Source organism: Pseudophryne corroboree, unplaced genomic scaffold (genome assembly GCF_028390025.1).
Source record: "Pseudophryne corroboree isolate aPseCor3 unplaced genomic scaffold, aPseCor3.hap2 scaffold_401, whole genome shotgun sequence".
Lineage (NCBI taxonomy): Eukaryota > Metazoa > Chordata > Amphibia > Anura > Myobatrachidae > Pseudophryne > Pseudophryne corroboree.
The window spans coordinates 1-18,172 of record NW_026970041.1 but is presented as its reverse complement, the minus strand read 5'-3'; the positions used below and the strand labels follow the sequence as shown (position 1 = coordinate 18,172).

Sequence of the window (18,172 nt, the reverse complement as noted above, 5' to 3'; positions counted from 1 at the left end):
CTATCTCCCTATCACCCCTGCCTGAGTCACACACTTTCCCTGTCACCCCTGCCCCAGTTACCCACTATCTCCCAGTCACCGCTGCCTCAGTTAACCACTATACCTGCGACCCCTGCCTCAGTCACCCACTATACCAGTCACCCCTGCTTTAGTCACCCACTATCTCTGTCACCCCTGCCTCAGTCAACCACTATCTCCATATCACCCCTACCTCAGTCACCCGCTATCCCTGTCACCTCTGCCTCAGTCACCCACTGTCACCCTATCACCCCTGCCTCAGTCACCCACTATCCCTGTCACCCCTGCCTCAGTCTCCTACTGTCCCTGTCACCCCTGCCACAGTCATCCACTATATCCCTATCACCCCTGCCTTAGTCACTGACTATCTCCCAGTCACCCCGGCCTCAGTCACCCACTATCTCCCAGTCATACATGCTTCAGTCACCCACTATCTCCCAGTCATCCCTGCCTCAGTCACCTACTGACACCAGTGCAGACATTTCTGCTGCGGCCTCTCCACTCTCCAGCGTGAACGTACTGACGACTGAGGAAATCCGCTTCCCAGTTGAGGACTCCGGGAATGAACACTGCCGATATTGCTGGCAGATGACGTTCTACCCAACTGAGGATTTTTGATACTTCCAGCTTTGCCATGCAATTTCGAGTGCCGCCTTGATGATTTGTGTACACTACAGTGCAGTGGTGGGATTCAAATAAATTAACAACCGGTTCTATGTCCTAATGACCATTTTAAGTATACCAAAAGACATACCTAAAGGTAGTTTAATAATTCACGTATTTAATACTCCAATAAGAACAATAAAAGAGGTACACAAAAGTAGATGAAAAGAGGGACTACATACATACCCCCCCAGCCAGTCGCCCTTACCACAGGACAGGTCCTGCACTTGATTCCTCGATGCAGCTGCACGCTGGTGGTAGGTGGTGATAGGTGAGTGACCGCTCCGCTCCTGAAAATGGTGCCTCATAGGAACGGGCATTCCGGAACCAGTGGTGGAGCCCTCTGTCACCCCTGCTTAACCTGAGCTGCCGTCCGCACACCCGCCCCTCCGCACAGACCGCAACAGGGCCTTGTGTCTGTGTAGCACTGCAGAGTTCCTCCGCGCCCGGTCCACCCTCTCTCAGCGTCTGGACATGCTTACTGCGCATGTCAGGACTCCAGGGAGAGGAGGAGTCAGCAGGACAGGGCCGGGCGCAGAGGAACTCTGCAGTGGTACACAAACAATGACGCTCGGCCCTGTTGCGGTCACCGGTCTGTGCTGGCGGGCTGGTGTGCGGGCGGCAGCTCAGGCTAGGATAGAGGGCTTCCGGTGCAAATATATCCCTGGCAGTGCTCATTAGCAAACGGTTCTCAGAACTGTACCTAATATTAGGTATCGGTTCTATGGAACCGGTGCGAACCGGCTGAATCCCACCACTGCTACCGTGGTGTCGTTGTCCGATTGTACTTGAACAGGCCTGTTCTGTACTAGAGGCAGGGCCAGTGTCAATGAATTGAACACTGCCCGCAATTCCAGAATGTTTATCGGGAGGAGAGATTCCTCCCTGGTCCACCGATGGTGAAGGGTCGTTATCACGGCCATGACCTTGGTGAATTTCCGAGGTGCCGTGGCCAAACCAGAAGGCAGGACCTGAAATCCAAAAACTAACCAGGCACAACACTGCTTAGCTTCCAACATCAGATGAGATTGGACATATCCAGTGTGATGCGGCTGTAGATGATGTTTGCTGTTTCTAACTTCTACTTCTAACTACTGGTACATCAATGAATAAGTTTCAAAATATAATGCATCAAGAGAACGGTGTTGGTAGTATAAAACTACCTACAGCACCTGGTATTCCCAGGTGGTCTCACATCCAAGAACAAACCAGGCCTAAAATCAGGTGATATTGGGCATATACAGTGTGGTGTGGCTGTAGATGAGCTTAGTGGTTTCTGTTAGAGTTCTTCTACTTCTAACTACTCGTACATAAATGAGTAAGCAGCCGATTTATTAAACCTGGTGAAATGATAATTTGCATGGTGATAAAGTACCAGCCAATCAGCTCCTAATTGCCATGTCACAGGCTGGGTTTGAAAAATGACAGTTAGGAGCTGACTGGCTGGTACTTTATCACCTTGCACTTTATCAGTTCACCAGGCTTAATAGATCTGCCCCAATGTTTCAAAATGGAATGTATTAAGAGAACGGTGTTAGTATTGTAAAAATACACACAGCTCCTGGTATTTCCTTGTGGTCTCCCATCCAAGTACTAAAACCAGGACCAACACTGCTCAGCTTCCATGATCAGGAGAGATTGGGCAAATCCAGTGTGCTGTGGCTGTAGATGAGCTGGTGGTTTCTGTTACAGCTCTTCTACTTCTAACTTCTGGTACATAAAAGAATACATGTAAAAATTAAATGTACCAAGAAAATGGTGTTGGTAGTTTAAAAACACCTAAAGAATCTGATACTACCAAGCAGTCTCCCATCCATGTATTAACAAAGTCCAATACTGCTTTGCTTCAAAAATCAAATGAGATTGGGCATATCCAGTGTGGTGTGGCTTTAGATAAGCTTTGTGGTTTCTGTTAGAGCTCTTCTACTTCTAACTACTGGTACATTAACGAATATGTATAACAGGCATGTCCAAACTGCGGCCCTCCAGCTGTTGAGAAACTACTCATCCCAGCATGCCCTGACACAGCTTTAGCATTCCCTGACAGCAAAACTGTGTCTGGGCATGCTGGGATATGTAGTTTCACAACAGCTGGAGGGCCGCAGTTTGGACATGCCTGATGTATAAGGTTGTAGTTTATCCAATATGCCTTTACTACCTTACCTTTCAACCCCCCCTCCCTCCCCTCTTCTCCTTATAGCTTCCTTAGTTCTCTCCTCCTCGTGTGTGCGTTATTTGTTTTCTCATACGTCCTAGAGGATGCTGGGGTCACATTAAGAACCATGGGGTATAGACGGGATCCGCAGGAGACATGGGCACTTTAAGACTTTCAAAGGGTGTGAACTGTCTCCTCCCTCTATGCCCCTCCTCCAGACTCCAGTTTTAGTATTGTGCGCAGTGATACTGGATGCACTACAGAGGAGCTCTACTGAGTTTCTCTGAAAAGACTAGTTAGTTTTTTTTATTTTCAGGGAGGCTGCTGGCAACAGTCTCCCTGCTTCGTTGGACTTAGGGGAGAGAAGTATGACCAACTTCTAGTGAGTTCAATGGCTCTGCTTCAGGCTGACAGGACACCATTAGCTCCTGAGGGTGCTGATCGCTGGGTACGCCTAGATGCACACTCCCGCAGCCTGCCGTCACCCCCCTTACAGAGCCAGAAGACAGGTGAGTAGCAGAAGAACAGAAGCCTTCTTCTTCAGTGACGGCATTCTGAGGTACCGAGCAGCGAGCGGAACGCTGCGCGCCATGCTCACACACAAACACAGGCACTGCAGGGTGCAGGGCACGGGGGGGGGGGCACCCTGGGCAGCATAAATTCCTCACAAAAGGCTGGAAAAAGTGGACATTAGTGCCTGGGCACTGTCCTTACCCCAATAGCGTAATTAATTATTTCTGAGCGGGACAGATACGCGCCATTACAGCGGCGGGGCTTCTTCCTCACCTCACCAGAACATCTTTAGAGCATTACAAGTCTATCACTATAGAGTTTATTATTTCCCAGACTGTGTACTTTTGGCGCTGGATTGTGAGCTGAAAAATCCTCTGTGTCCCTCTGACAGATTTACTGACGGTCTGTCCCCCATAAGCCGGTGTGTCTGTGGGTACTTGGTATATGTGTGTCAACATGTCGGTGGCTGAATGTTTTTCCCAAGAGGAAACTATATTAGGAATGCAGACATATGATGGTGGCCCTGTTGGCACCACCAATAACTGACTGGGTAAATGTTTCAGTAATATCAGAGTAAGGTTGGATAAATCTGTGTCCCAGACACAGACGTAGAGAATAGATGTGATATTCATGGCTATGTTTCTTTTCCCTCAGGCCCCGCTGGGTCGCAAAAATGTTATTTTGCCCAGTTACTACACACTGATACTGACACGGATACTGATACTTATGTCGACCATAATGTTTCCTGATTAGATCCAATATTGGCAAGGAGCATTCAGTACATGATTGTGGATATTAAGGACATATTAAAATCACTGAAGACCCTGCTGTTCCTGACAAAGGGGTCTATATGTATGTATATATAGATATATAATGAAAGCTGATGTAACGTTCCTCCATCTCTGTTTGAGAAAGTCTGGGCCAGCTCGACAAGATGGTTTCAAATCCCCAAAAGGATTCTGGTTGTTTATTCATTTCCCGCCGCGGACAGAATAAAGTGGGAGTCACCCCCTGTTCTGCACGGGGCCCTGTCACAAATCCAGCGGATCGTATGCAGGAAGCTACATTATTTCTAGTTATGTAACCACGGGTACATTACTTAGACCTGCCATTACATGTGCATGGGTGAGTAGTAGTATTCAAGAATTGGTCGAATACCTTGTCATCCGATATAGATACCCTGGAGAGATGGGATACTCCTTACGTTGTATCATATCAAGGACACTGCAGCATACTTACATGAGACTGCAAGGGATATAGGACTCTTGAGTTCACGGGCCAATTTCATGGCAGTGTCGGATAGGAGGGCATTGTGGATTCACCAAGAGAATGCTGATGCTGACTCCAAGAAGAAAGGGAGTCTCTTCCCTATGAAGGTGAAGCCTTGTTTGGTGACTGCCTAGTTAATTTGATCTCGGCAGCTCCCGCAGGTAAGTCAACCTTCTTGCCCTATGTTCCCTCCCAACGGATGAAGACGCATCATTCTCTGATGCAGTCATTTCGGCCCAATAGATATGCAAAAAGTTAAGATTCCCCTTTCTTTGCAGGTAGAGGAAGGAGAAGAGAGAAGAGGTCTGCATCCTCTTCAAGATCGCAGGAGCAGAGATCATCCTCTGCTTCTGCCAAATCCACTGCATGACGCTGGGGCTCTCTTGCAGGAGCCCGCACCAGTGGGGGCACGTCTAAAACTCTTCAGTCAGTTCTGGATTCATTCGGACATGGACTCGTGTGTTTTACAAATAGTGTCCCAAGGGTACAAACTGGGGTTTCAAGATGTTCCCCCTCACCGATTGTTCAAACATTAAGTTACTGTGCTATTCCTGGGTTATATAGCGCTGGGGTATGTGCTGGCATACTCTCTCTCTGTCTCTCCAAAGGGCCTTGTGGGGAAAATGTCTTCAGTATTGGCAAGGAAAAGCTGTCTTGTACCTTTGCATTTTTCTCCCAAACGAAGGACACTAGAAAGAAAATTTTAAAGCCTCCTGTTAGGCCATCATCTACACGACATAGCCCTGAATTTTCCAATGCGTAGCTCTTTGCAAAAGAGAGATATTGGCAAGGAAAAGCTGTCTTGTACCTTTGCATTTTTCTCCCAAACGAAGGACACTAGAAAGAAAATTTTAAAGCCTCCTGTTAGGCCATCATCTACACGACATAGCCCTGAATTTTCCAATGCGCAGCTCTTTGCAAAAGAGAGATATTGGCAAGGAAAAGCTGTCTTGTACCATTGCATTTTTCTCCCAAACGAAGGACACTAGAAAGAAAATTTTAAAGCCTCCTGTTAGGCCATCATCTACACGACATAGCCCTGAATTTTCCAATGCGCAGCTCTTTGCAAAAGAGAGATATTGGCAAGGAAAAGCTGTCTTGTACCTTTGCATTTTTCTCCCAAACGAAGGACACTAGAAAGAAAATTTTAAAGCCTCCTGTTAGGCCATCATCTACACGACATAGCCCTGAATTTTCCAATGCGCAGCTCTTTGCAAAAGAGAGATATTGGCAAGGAAAAGCTGTCTTGTACCATTGCATTTTTCTCCCAAACGAAGGACACTAGAAAGAAAATTTTAAAGCCTCCTGTTAGGCCATCATCTACACGACATAGCCCTAAATTTTCCAATGCATAGCTCTTTGCAAAAGAGAGATATTGGCAAGGAAAAGCTGTCTTGTACCTTTGCATTTTTCTCCCAAACGAAGGACACTAGAAAGAAAATTTTAAAGCCTCCTGTTAGGCCATCATCTACACGACATAGCCCTGAATTTTCCAATGCGCAGCTCTTTGCAAAAGAGAGATATTGGCAAGGAAAAGCTGTCTTGTACCTTTGCATTTTTCTCCCAAACGAAGGTCACTAGAAAGAAAATTTTAAAGCCTCCTGTTAGGCCATCATCTACACGACATAGCCCTGAATTTTCCAATGCGTAGCTCTTTGCAAAAGAGAGATATTGGCAAGGAAAAGCTGTCTTGTACCTTTGCATTTTTCTCCCAAACGAAGGACACTAGAAAGAAAATTTTAAAGCCTCCTGTTAGGCCATCATCTACACGACATAGCCCTGAATTTTCCAATGCGCAGCTCTTTGCAAAAGAGAGATATTGGCAAGGAAAAGCTGTCTTGTACCATTGCATTTTTCTCCCAAACGAAGGACACTAGAAAGAACATTTTAAAGCCTCCTGTTAGGCCATCATCTACACGACATAGCCCTGAATTTTCCAATGCGCAGCTCTTTGCAAAAGAGAGATATTGGCAAGGAAAAGCTGTCTTGTACCTTTGCATTTTTCTCCCAAACGAAGGTCACTAGAAAGAAAATTTTAAAGCCTCCTGTTAGGCCATCATCTACACGACATAGCCCTGAATTTTCCAATGCGTAGCTCTTTGCAAAAGAGAGATATTGGCAAGGAAAAGCTGTCTTGTACCTTTGCATTTTTCTCCCAAACGAAGGACACTAGAAAGAAAATTTTAAAGCCTCCTGTTAGGCCATCATCTACACGACATAGCCCTGAATTTTCCAATACTTGACTGCATAATTTGTGTTTCCCCTGGTCGGCTCTCATATAATTCAGATCTCTTTGTCTCAGGTCTCTCTCCAGCCTAGTTTGCTGTCTGTTTCCACTTCCCTTTTCTTGAGCCGCTCCCTTCTATGCCCTTGCGCACTATCCTGACTTCTCCCGTCTGCTTACTTTGTGCCTTCCAACGCACAATGCGAACTACAGGTAGTGCTGCAGGGCCCACACCCTTTTATTTGCCTTACAGAGCAGCTCTGGAGCTGTTACAGTGCCCAGCTGCTGCAAGAAATCATCTTGAATGCTTCAGGGGCTGGGGCATAGCCAACATGAGCCCCACACCGAATGAGGGTGCAGGTGTTTAATGCGAACTAGGGGTCATCCAAGCGCCGCAAAAGGCCGCCATGCCCTGCACGCCCCTTTTCTCTTTTCATATGCAGATGAGGGTTGAAGCCAACTTTGACCCACTGCTTGGATGACATCACCATATGCAAATCCATCTGCTGCAGGCCTTCCCCCAGGAATGCTTGTACTAGTTGTTGCATTTGGTTTGTTGTTTGGGGGTGCTTCAGTATTAGGCAGCCTTCTGCCCTCCCATGTTCATCTGAAAATATGTGTTCTCCCTGCAGTTGTTGTCCCCAGATGAGAGTTCCCTTGTGCTGCCTCAGTTGAATCTCCTTTACTTGACAGAGATGTGCCTGAGCAGCGGCCCTCCCCAGCCCTATCCCAAATCATACTTATTTTGCATAGGAGATACCATGGTCATGAAGATTGTTCTCCCAGGGTGAGGTTCATTCATTGCATTCTGGGTATGCTGACCCCTGTGATTTCCCCAAATGTGGGAAACTCGACTGCATTATTTGTGGTAGAGGGGGACTGTGTTTGTGCTTTCCTCTGGTCAGCTCTGGTAAAAGTCAGATTTCTTTGTCTCAGATCTTCCTCTAGCCTTGTTCCTCTTTCAAGAGTTCCCTTGTGCTGCCTCAGTTGGATCTCCTTCACTTGACAGGGGGGTGCCCGAGCAGCGACCCTCCCCAGCTCTAGCCCAACTCCTACTTACCTGCCAGGTGAGATACTATGATCATGAAGGTGCTTCTCCCAGGGCAAGGCTCACCCATTGCACTCTGGGTGTGCTGCTCCTGCAATTTCCCCAAATGTGGGACACTTGACTGCATAATTTGTGTTTCCCCTGGTCGGCTCTCGTATAATTCAGATCTCTTTGTCTCAGGTCTCTCTCCAGCCTAGTTTGCTGTCTGTTTCCACTTCTCTTTTCTTGAGCCGCTCCCTTCTATGCCCTTGCGCACTATCCTGACTTCTCCCGTCTGCTTACTTTGTGCCTTCCAATGCACAATGCAAACTACAGGTAGTGCTGCAGGGCCCACACCCTTTTACTTGCCTTACAGAGCAGCTCTGGAGCTGTTACAGTGCCCAGCTGCTGTAAGAAATCAGCGTGAATGCTTCAGGGGCTGGGGCATAGCCAACATGAGCCCCACACCGAAGGAGGGTGGAGGTGTTTAATGCGAACTAGGGGTCATCCAAGCGCCGCAAAAGGCCGCCATGCCCTGCACGCCCCTTTTCTCTTTTTTGATATGCAGACGAGGGTTGAAGCCAACTTTGACCCACTGCTTGGATGGCATTACCATATGCAAATCAATCTGCTGCAGGCCTTCCCCCAGGAATGCTTGCACTAGTTGTTGCATTTGGTTTGTTGTTTGGGGGTGCTTCAGTATTAGGCAGCCTTCTGCCCTCCCATGTTCATCTGAAAATATGTGTTCTCCCTGCAGTTGTTGTCCCCAGATGAGAGTTCCCTTGTGCTGCCTCAGTTGAATCTCCTTTACTTGACAGAGATGTGCCTGAGCAGCGGCCCTCCCCAGCCCTATCCCAAATCATACTTATTTTGCATAGGAGATACCATGGTCATGAAGATTGTTCTCCCAGGGTGAGGTTCATTCATTGCATTCTGGGTATGCTGACCCCTGTGATTTCCCCAAATGTGGGAAACTCGACTGCATTATTTGTGGTAGTGGGGGACTGTGTTTGTGCTTTCTTCTGGTCAACTCTGGTAAAAGTCAGATTTCTTTGTCTCAGATCTTCCTCTAGCCTTGTTCTTCTTTCGAGAGTTCCCTTGTGCTGCCTCAGTTGGATCTCCTTCACTTGACAGGGGGGTGCACGAGCAGCGACCCTCCCCAGCTCTAGCCCAACTCCTATTTACCTGCCAGGTGAGATACTATGATCAGGAAGGTGCTTCTCCCAGGGCAAGGCTCACCCATTGCACTTTGGGTGTGCTGCTCCTGCGATTTCCCCAAATGTGGGACACTTGACTGCATAATTTGTGTTTCCTCTGGTCGGCTCTCATATAATTCAGATCTCTTTGTCTCAGGTCTTTCTCCAGCCTAGTTTGCTGTCTGTTTCCACTTCTCTTTTCTTGAGCCGCTCCCTTCTATGCCCTTGCGCACTATCCTGACCTCTCCCGTCTGCTTACTTTGTGCCTTCCAACGCACAATGCATACTACAGGTAGTGCTGCAGGGCCCACACCCTTTTACATGCTTTACAGAGCAGCTCTGGAGCTGTTACAGTGCCCAGCTGCTGCAAGAAATCATCTTGAATGCTTCAGGGGCTGGGGCATAGCCAACATGAGCCCCACACCGAAGGATGGTGGAGATGTTTAATGCGAATTAGGGGTCATCCAAGCGCCACAAAAGGACGCCATGCCCTGCACATCCCTTTTTTCTTTTCATATGCAGACGAGGGTTGAAGCCAACTTTGACCCACTGCTTGGATGACATCACCATATGCAAATCCATCTGCTGCAGGCCTTCCCCCAGGAATGCTTGCACTAGTTGTTGCATTTGGTTTGTTGTTTGGGGGTGCTTCAGTATTAGGCAGCCTTCTGCCCTCCCATGTTCATCTGAAAATATGTGTTCTCCCTGCAGTTGTTGTCCCCAGATGAGAGTTCCCTTGTGCTGCCTCAGTTGAATCTCCTTTACTTGACAGAGATGTGCCTGAGCAGCGGCCCTCCCCAGCCCTATCCCAAATCATACTTATTTTGCATAGGAGATACCATGGTCATGAAGATTGTTCTCCCAGGGTGAGGTTCATTCATTGCATTCTGGGTATGCTGACCCCTGTGATTTCACCAAATGTGGGAAACTCAACTGCATTATTTGTGGTAGTGGGGGACTGTGTTTGTGCTTTCTTCTGGTCAACTCTGGTAAAAATCAGATTTCTTTGTCTCAGATCTTCCTCTAGCCTTGTTCCTCTTTCGAGAGTTCCCTTGTGCTGCCTCAGTTGGATCTCCTTCACTTGACAGGGGGGTACCCGAGCAGCGACCCTTCGCAGCTCTAGCCCAACTCCTACTTACCTGCCAGGTGAGATACTATGATCATGTAGGTGCTTCTCCCAGGGCAAGGCTCACCCATTGCACTCTGGGTGTGCTGCCCCTGTGATTTCCCCAAATGTGGGAAACTTGACTGCATAATTTGTGTTTCCCCTGGTCGGCTCTCGTATAATTCAGATCTCTTTGTCTCAGGTCTCTCTCCAGCCTAGTTTGCTGTCTGTTTCCACTTCTCTTTTCTTGAGCCGCTCCCTTCTATGCCCTTGCGCACTATCCTGACATCTCCCGTCTGCTTACTTGTGCCTTCCAACGCACAATGCATACTACAGGTAGTGCTGCAGGGCCCACACCCTTTTACATGCCTTACAGAACAGCTCTGGAGCTGTTACAGTGCCCAGCTGCTGCAAGAAATCATCTTGAATGCTTCAGGGGCTGGGGCATAGCCAACATGAGACCCACACCGAAGGAGGGTGGAGATGTTTAATGTGAATTAGGGGTCATCCAAGCGCCACAAAAGGACGCCATGCCCTGCACATCCCTTTTTTCTTTTCATATGCAGACGAGGGTTGAAGCCAACTTTGACCCACTGCTTGGATGACATCACCATATGCAAATCCATCTGCTGTAGGCCTTCCCCCAGGAATGCTTGTACTAGTTGTTGCATTTGGTTTGTTGTTTGGGGGTGCTTCAGTATTAGGCAGCCTTCTGCCCTCCCATGTTCATCTGAAAATATGTGTTCTCCCAGCAGTTGTTGTCCCCAGATGAGAGTTCCCTTGTGCTGCCTCAGTTGAATCTCCTTTACTTGACAGAGATGTGCCTGAGCAGCGGCCCTCCCCAGCTCTATCCCAAATCATACTTATTTTGCATAGGAGATACCATGGTCATGAAGATTGTTCTCCCAGGGTGAGGTTCATTCATTGCATTCTGGGTATGCTGACTCCTATGATTTCCCCAAATGTGGGAAACTCGACTGCATTATTTGTGGTAGTGGGGGACTGTGTTTGTGCTTTCCTCTGGTCAGCTCTGGTAAAAGTCAGATTTATTTGTCTCAGATCTTCCTCTAGCCTTGTTCTTCTTTCGAGAGTTCCCTTGTGCTGCCTCAGTTGGATCTCCTTCACTTGACAGGGGGGTGCCCGAGCATCGACCCTCCCCAGCTCAAGCCCAACTCCTACTTACCTGCCAGGTGAGATACTATGATCATGAAGGTGCTTCTCCCAGGGCAAGGCTCACCCATTGCACTCTGGGTGTGCTGCTCCTGCGATTTCCCCAAATGTGGGAAACTTGACTGCATAATTTGTGTTTCCCCTGGTCAGCTCTCGTATAATTCAGATCTCTTTGTCTCAGGTCTCTCTCCAGCCTAGTTTGCTGTCTGTTTCAACTTCTCTTTTCTTGAGCCGCTCCCTTCTATGCCCTTGCGCACTATCTTGACTTCTCCCATCTGCTTATACTGACAAAGGCTAATAAGCATTCATCTAAAACGTTTCCTAGAAAAACTTTAAAAAGTCAATAATCTGGAGAGTTTTTGTAAGATGTTTCTTCCATCAACCAACGAAGAAACACATTGGTACTTTCCCACGATGAGTGAGTGCTTCAGGATCTCTTGCACTTACATGTGCAGCAGAGTACTGCAATGGAAGCATGCTGGGCCGATAACCCAGAGGTAGGCAGATTGAAACTATCCTCTGCTATATGCATTTTTTTTTAATTAAAGTAATCCAAAATTGGGATTGATATTTTGGCTCTTTTATTTTTACTTAAAGTACAATAACTTTTACCATTTTAATTTGTTTAATAGTATATTGACAGTATTGTTTTCTTTCAAAAATCCACTTAATTTTCTTTACCCTATTATTAAAATGGTAATTGACAAAAACAAACTACATTGTCACCAGAAGAGCAATACAAAATGTACAAGTGATATATTAAAATCATCTTTCCAGCTTGAATTTCAATGATGCATTGGGGCAACGATTTTGTGAGAAACATCTTCACCCTTAAATAAAGATTTTCTTAATTCCTTACCTGTGTGCTAATTAGATATCACCTTGTTTTCACATTAAACAGACTTCCACATGAGAAAGCAGCAAGGATGCAGTGGCGTTAATGTTTCCTGGTGTCAACCTGTATTATTTCAGTAGATATTGAAATGACGATGCATCTTGCTGCCTTTCCAATGAAGCAAGTTTAATTTAGTAATAGGTGAAAAACCACCTCCTTCGTTTGGGAGAAAAATGCAAAATAAGTATGATTTGGGATAGAGCTGGGGAGGGCCGCTGCTCAGGCACATCTCTGTCAAGTAAAGGAGATTCAACTGAGGCAGCACAAGGGAACTCTCATCTGGGGACAACAACTGCTGGGAGAACACATATTTTCAGATGAACATGGGAGGGCAGAAGGCTGCCTAATACTGAAGCACCCCCAAACAACAAACCAAATGCAACAACTAGTACAAGCATTCCTGGGGGAAGGCCTACAGCAGATGGATTTGCATATGGTGATGTCATCAAAGCAGTGGGTCAAAGTTGGCTTCAACCCTCGTCTGCATATGAAAAGAAAAAAGGGATGTGCAGGGCATGGCGTCCTTTTGTGGCGCTTGGATGACCCCTAATTCACATTAAACATCTCCACCCTCCTTCGGTGTGGGTCTCATGTTGGCTATGCCCCAGCCCCTGAAGCATTCAAGATGATTTCTTGCAGCAGCTGGGCACTGTAACAGCTCCAGAGCTGTTCTGTAAGGCATGTAAAAGGGTGTGGGCCCTGCAGCACTACCTGTAGTATGCATTGTGCGTTGGAAGGCACAAGTAAGCAGACGGGAGATGTCAGGATAGTGCGCAAGGGCATAGAAGGGAGCGGCTCAAGAAAAGAGAAGTGGAAACAGACAGCAAACTAGGCTGGAGAGAGACCTGAGACAAAGAGATCTGAATTATACGAGAGCCGACCAGGGGAAACACAAATTATGCAGTCAAGTTTCCCACATTTGGGGAAATCACAGGGGCAGCACACCCAGAGTGCAATGGGTGAGCCTTGCCCTGGGAGAAGCACCTACATGATCATAGTATCTCACCTGGCAGGTAAGTAGGAGTTGGGCTAGAGCTGCGAAGGGTCGCTGCTCGGGTACCCCCCTGTCAAGTGAAGGAGATCCAACTGAGGCAGCACAAGGGAACTCTCGAAAGAGGAACAAGGCTAGAGGAAGATCTGAGACAAAGAAATCTGATTTTTACCAGAGTTGACCAGAAGAAAGCACAAACACAGTCCCCCACTACCACAAATAATGCAGTTGAGTTTCCCACATTTGGTGAAATCACAGGGGTCAGCATACCCAGAATGCAATGAATGAACCTCACCCTGGGAGAACAATCTTCATGACCATGGTATCTCCTATGCAAAATAAGTATGATTTGGGATAGGGCTGGGGAGGGCCGCTGCTCAGGCACATCTCTGTCAAGTAAAGGAGATTCAACTGAGGCAGCACAAGGGAACTCTCATCTGGGGACAACAACTGCAGGGAGAACACATATTTTCAGATGAACATGGGAGGGCAGAAGGCTGCCTAATACTGAAGCACCCCCAAACAACAAACCAAATGCAACAACTAGTGCAAGCATTCCTGGGGGAAGGCCTGCAGCAGATGGATTTGCATATGGTGATGTCATCCAAGCAGTGGGTCAAAGTTGGCTTCAACCCTCGTCTGCATATGAAAAGAAAAAAGGGATGTGCAGGGCATGGCGTCCTTTTGTGGCGCTTGGATGACCCCTAATTCGCATTAAACATCTCCACCATCCTTCGGTGTGGGGCTCATGTTGGCTATGCCCCAGCCCCTGAAGCATTCAAGATGATTTCTTGCAGCAGCTGGGCACTGTAACAGCTCCAGAGCTGCTCTGTAAAGCATGTAAAAGGGTGTGGGCCCTGCAGCACTACCTGTAGTATGCATTGTGCGTTGGAAGGCACAAAGTAAGCAGACGGGAGAGGTCAGGATAGTGCGCAAGGGCATAGAAGGGAGCGGCTCAAGAAAAGAGAAGTGGAAACAGACAGCAAACTAGGCTGGAGAAAGACCTGAGACAAAGAGATCTGAATTATATGAGAGCCGACCAGAGGAAACACAAATTATGCAGTCAAGTGTCCCACATTTGGGGAAATCGCAGGAGCAGCACACCCAAAGTGCAATGGGTGAGCCTTGCCCTGGGAGAAGCACCTTCCTGATCATAGTATCTCACCTGGCAGGTAAATAGGAGTTGGGCTAGAGCTGGGGAGGGTCGCTGCTCGTGCACCCCCCTGTCAAGTGAAGGAGATCCAACTGAGGCAGCACAAGGGAACTCTCGAAAGAAGAACAAGGCTAGAGGAAGATCTGAGACAAAGAAATCTGACTTTTACCAGAGTTGACCAGAAGAAAGCACAAACACAGTCCCCCACTACCACAAATAATGCAGTCGAGTTTCCCACATTTGGGGAAATCACAGGGGTCAGCATACCCAGAATGCAATGAATGAACCTCACCCTGGGAGAACAATCTTCATGACCATGGTATCTCCTATGCAAAATAAGTATGATTTGGGATAGGGCTGGGGAGGGCCGCTGCTCAGGCACATCTCTGTCAAGTAAAGGAGATTCAACTGAGGCAGCACAAGGGAACTCTCATCTGGGGACAACAACTGCAGGGAGAACACATATTTTCAGATGAACATGGGAGGGCAGAAGGCTGCCTAATACTGAAGCACCCCCAAACAACAAACCAAATGCAACAACTAGTGCAAGCATTCCTGGGGGAAGGCCTGCAGCAGATTGATTTGCATATGGTAATGCCATCCAAGCAGTGGGTCAAAGTTGGCTTCAACCCTCGTCTGCATATCAAAAAAGAGAAAAGGGGCGTGCAGGGCATGGCGGCCTTTTGCGGCGCTTGGATGACCCCTAGTTCGCATTAAACACCTCCACCCTCCTTCGGTGTGGGGCTCATGTTGGCTATGCCCCAGCCCCTGAAGCATTCACGCTGATTTCTTACAGCAGCTGGGCACTGTAACAGCTCCAGAGCTGCTCTGTAAGGCAAGTAAAAGGGTGTGGGCCCTGCAGCACTACCTGTAGTTTGCATTGTGCATTGGAAGGCACAAAGTAAGCAGACGGGAGAAGTCAGGATAGTGCGCAAGGGCATAGAAGGGAGCGGCTCAAGAAAAGAGAAGTGGAAACAGACAGCAAACTAGGCTGGAGAGAGACCTGAGACAAAGAGATCTGAATTATACGAGAGCCGACCAGGGGAAACACAAATTATGCAGTCAAGTGTCCCACATTTGGGGAAATTGCAGGAGCAGCACACCCAGAGTGCAATGGGTGAGCCTTGCCCTGGGAGAAGCACCTTCATGATCATAGTATCTCACCTGGCAGGTAAGTAGGAGTTGGGCTAGAGCTGGGGAGGGTCGCTGCTCGGGCACCCCCCTGTCAAGTGAAGGAGATCCAACTGAGGCAGCACAAGGGAACTCTTGAAAGAGGAACAAGGCTAGAGGAAGATCTGAGACAAAGAAATCTGACTTTTACCAGAGCTGACCAGAGGAAAGCACAAACACAGTCCCCCTCTACCACAAATAATGCAGTCGAGTTTCCCACATTTGGGGAAATCACAGGGGTCAGCATACCCAGAATGCAATGAATGAACCTCACCCTGGGAGAACAATCTTCATGACCATGGTATCTCCTATGCAAAATAAGTATGATTTGGGATAGGGCTGGGGAGGGCCGCTGCTCAGGCACATCTCTGTCAAGTAAAGGAGATTCAACTGAGGCAGCACAAGGGAACTCTCATCTGGGGACAACAACTGCAGGGAGAACACATATTTTCAGATGAACATGGGAGGGCAGAAGGCTGCCTAATACTGAAGCACCCCCAAACAACAAACCAAATGCAACAACTAGTACAAGCATTCCTGGGGGAAGGCCTGCAGCAGATGGATTTGCATATGGTGATGTCATCCAAGCAGTGGGTCAAAGTTGGCTTCAACCCTCATCTGCATATGAAAAGAGAAAAGGGGCGTGCAGGGCATGGCGGCCTTTTGCGGCGCTTGGATGACCCCTAGTTCGCATTAAACACCTGCACCCTCATTCGGTGTGGGGCTCATGTTGGCTATGCCCCAGCCCCTGAAGCATTCAAGCTGATTTCTTGCAGCAGCTGGGCACTGTAACAGCTCCAGAGCTGCTCTGTAAGGCAAATAAAAGGGTGTGGGCCCTGCAGCACTACCTGTAGTTCGCATTGTGCGTTGGAAGGCACAAAGTAAGCAGACGGGAGAAGTCAGGATAGTGCGCAAGGGCATAGAAGGGAGCGGCTCAAGAAAAGGGAAGTGGAAACAGACAGCAAACTAGGCTGGAGAGAGACCTGAGACAAAGAGATCTGAATTATATGAGAGCCGACCAGGGGAAACACAAATTATGCAGTCAAGTATTGGAAAATTCAGGGCTATGTCGTGTAGATGATGGCCTAACAGGAGGCTTTAAAATTTTCTTTCTAGTGTCCTTCGTTTGGGAGAAAAATGCAAAGGTACAAGACAGCTTTTCCTTGCCAATATCTCTCTTTTGCAAAGAGCTACGCATTGGAAAATTCAGGGCTATGTCGTGTAGATGATGGCCTAACAGGAGGCTTTAAAATTTTCTTTCTAGTGACCTTCGTTTGGGAGAAAAATGCAAAGGTACAAGACAGCTTTTCCTTGCCAATATCTCTCTTTTGCAAAGAGCTGCGCATTGGAAAATTCAGGGCTATGTCGTGTAGATGATGGCCTAACAGGAGGCTTTAAAATGTTCTTTCTAGTGTCCTTCGTTTGGGAGAAAAATGCAATGGTACAAGACAGCTTTTCCTTGCCAATATCTCTCTTTTGCAAAGAGCTGCGCATTGGAAAATTCAGGGCTATGTCGTGTAGATGATGGCCTAACAGGAGGCTTTAAAATTTTCTTTCTAGTGTCCTTCGTTTGGGAGAAAAATGCAAAGGTACAAGACAGCTTTTCCTTGCCAATATCTCTCTTTTGCAAAGAGCTACGCATTGGAAAATTCAGGGCTATGTCGTGTAGATGATGGCCTAACAGGAGGCTTTAAAATTTTCTTTCTAGTGACCTTCGTTTGGGAGAAAAATGCAAAGGTACAAGACAGCTTTTCCTTGCCAATATCTCTCTTTTGCAAAGAGCTGCGCATTGGAAAATTCAGGGCTATGTCGTGTAGATGATGGCCTAACAGGAGGCTTTAAAATTTTCTTTCTAGTGTCCTTCGTTTGGGAGAAAAATGCAAAGGTACAAGACAGCTTTTCCTTGCCAATATCTCTCTTTTGCAAAGAGCTATGCATTGGAAAATTTAGGGCTATGTCGTGTAGATGATGGCCTAACAGGAGGCTTTAAAATTTTCTTTCTAGTGTCCTTCGTTTGGGAGAAAAATGCAATGGTACAAGACAGCTTTTCCTTGCCAATATCTCTCTTTTGCAAAGAGCTGCGCATTGGAAAATTCAGGGCTATGTCGTGTAGATGATGGCCTAACAGGAGGCTTTAAAATTTTCTTTCTAGTGTCCTTCGTTTGGGAGAAAAATGCAAAGGTACAAGACAGCTTTTCCTTGCCAATATCTCTCTTTTGCAAAGAGCTGCGCATTGGAAAATTCAGGGCTATGTCGTGTAGATGATGGCCTAACAGGAGGCTTTAAAATTTTCTTTCTAGTGTCCTTCGTTTGGGAGAAAAATGCAATGGTACAAGACAGCTTTTCCTTGCCAATATCTCTCTTTTGCAAAGAGCTGCGCATTGGAAAATTCAGGGCTATGTCGTGTAGATGATGGCCTAACAGGAGGCTTTAAAATTTTCTTTCTAGTGTCCTTCGTTTGGGAGAAAAATGCAAAGGTACAAGACAGCTTTTCCTTGCCAATATCTCTCTTTTGCAAAGAGCTACGCATTGGAAAATTCAGGGCTATGTCGTGTAGATGATGGCCTAACAGGAGGCTTTAAAATTTTCTTTCTAGTGTCCTTCGTTTGGGAGAAAAATGCAA

The 18,172-nt window shown here is 47.2% G+C and overlaps 14 non-coding genes across 14 annotated transcripts; 8 read left to right on the top strand and 6 right to left on the bottom strand.

The window, feature by feature from the left end:
• Positions 1-7,578: 7,578 nt before the first annotated feature.
• LOC135023910 (U1 spliceosomal RNA) lies at positions 7,579-7,742 on the top strand. The gene has a single exon (XR_010220799.1). It is a non-coding gene; the product is annotated as a U1 spliceosomal RNA (small nuclear RNA).
• Positions 7,743-7,894: 152 nt separating this feature from the next.
• Positions 7,895-8,057, top strand: LOC135023888 (U1 spliceosomal RNA). The gene has a single exon (XR_010220779.1). It is a non-coding gene; the product is annotated as a U1 spliceosomal RNA (small nuclear RNA).
• Positions 8,058-8,730: 673 nt separating this feature from the next.
• Positions 8,731-8,894, top strand: LOC135023920 (U1 spliceosomal RNA). Its single transcript, XR_010220809.1, has one exon. It is a non-coding gene; the product is annotated as a U1 spliceosomal RNA (small nuclear RNA).
• A 152-nt stretch (positions 8,895-9,046) lies between these two features.
• LOC135023892 (U1 spliceosomal RNA) lies at positions 9,047-9,209 on the top strand. The gene has a single exon (XR_010220783.1). It is a non-coding gene; the product is annotated as a U1 spliceosomal RNA (small nuclear RNA).
• A 671-nt stretch (positions 9,210-9,880) lies between these two features.
• Positions 9,881-10,044, top strand: LOC135023927 (U1 spliceosomal RNA). The gene has a single exon (XR_010220816.1). It is a non-coding gene; the product is annotated as a U1 spliceosomal RNA (small nuclear RNA).
• Positions 10,045-10,196: 152 nt separating this feature from the next.
• On the top strand, positions 10,197-10,359 carry LOC135023894 (U1 spliceosomal RNA). Its single transcript, XR_010220785.1, has one exon. It is a non-coding gene; the product is annotated as a U1 spliceosomal RNA (small nuclear RNA).
• Positions 10,360-11,029: 670 nt separating this feature from the next.
• Positions 11,030-11,193, top strand: LOC135023924 (U1 spliceosomal RNA). The gene has a single exon (XR_010220813.1). It is a non-coding gene; the product is annotated as a U1 spliceosomal RNA (small nuclear RNA).
• Positions 11,194-11,345: 152 nt separating this feature from the next.
• LOC135023937 (U1 spliceosomal RNA) lies at positions 11,346-11,508 on the top strand. Its single transcript, XR_010220826.1, has one exon. It is a non-coding gene; the product is annotated as a U1 spliceosomal RNA (small nuclear RNA).
• A 1,585-nt stretch (positions 11,509-13,093) lies between these two features.
• LOC135023893 (U1 spliceosomal RNA) lies at positions 13,094-13,256 on the bottom strand. Its single transcript, XR_010220784.1, has one exon. It is a non-coding gene; the product is annotated as a U1 spliceosomal RNA (small nuclear RNA).
• A 152-nt stretch (positions 13,257-13,408) lies between these two features.
• LOC135023926 (U1 spliceosomal RNA) lies at positions 13,409-13,572 on the bottom strand. The gene has a single exon (XR_010220815.1). It is a non-coding gene; the product is annotated as a U1 spliceosomal RNA (small nuclear RNA).
• Positions 13,573-14,243: 671 nt separating this feature from the next.
• LOC135023891 (U1 spliceosomal RNA) lies at positions 14,244-14,406 on the bottom strand. The gene has a single exon (XR_010220782.1). It is a non-coding gene; the product is annotated as a U1 spliceosomal RNA (small nuclear RNA).
• A 152-nt stretch (positions 14,407-14,558) lies between these two features.
• LOC135023919 (U1 spliceosomal RNA) lies at positions 14,559-14,722 on the bottom strand. The gene has a single exon (XR_010220808.1). It is a non-coding gene; the product is annotated as a U1 spliceosomal RNA (small nuclear RNA).
• Positions 14,723-15,395: 673 nt separating this feature from the next.
• LOC135023887 (U1 spliceosomal RNA) lies at positions 15,396-15,558 on the bottom strand. Its single transcript, XR_010220778.1, has one exon. It is a non-coding gene; the product is annotated as a U1 spliceosomal RNA (small nuclear RNA).
• A 152-nt stretch (positions 15,559-15,710) lies between these two features.
• Positions 15,711-15,874, bottom strand: LOC135023909 (U1 spliceosomal RNA). Its single transcript, XR_010220798.1, has one exon. It is a non-coding gene; the product is annotated as a U1 spliceosomal RNA (small nuclear RNA).
• Between the last annotated feature and the right edge of the window lie 2,298 nt (positions 15,875-18,172).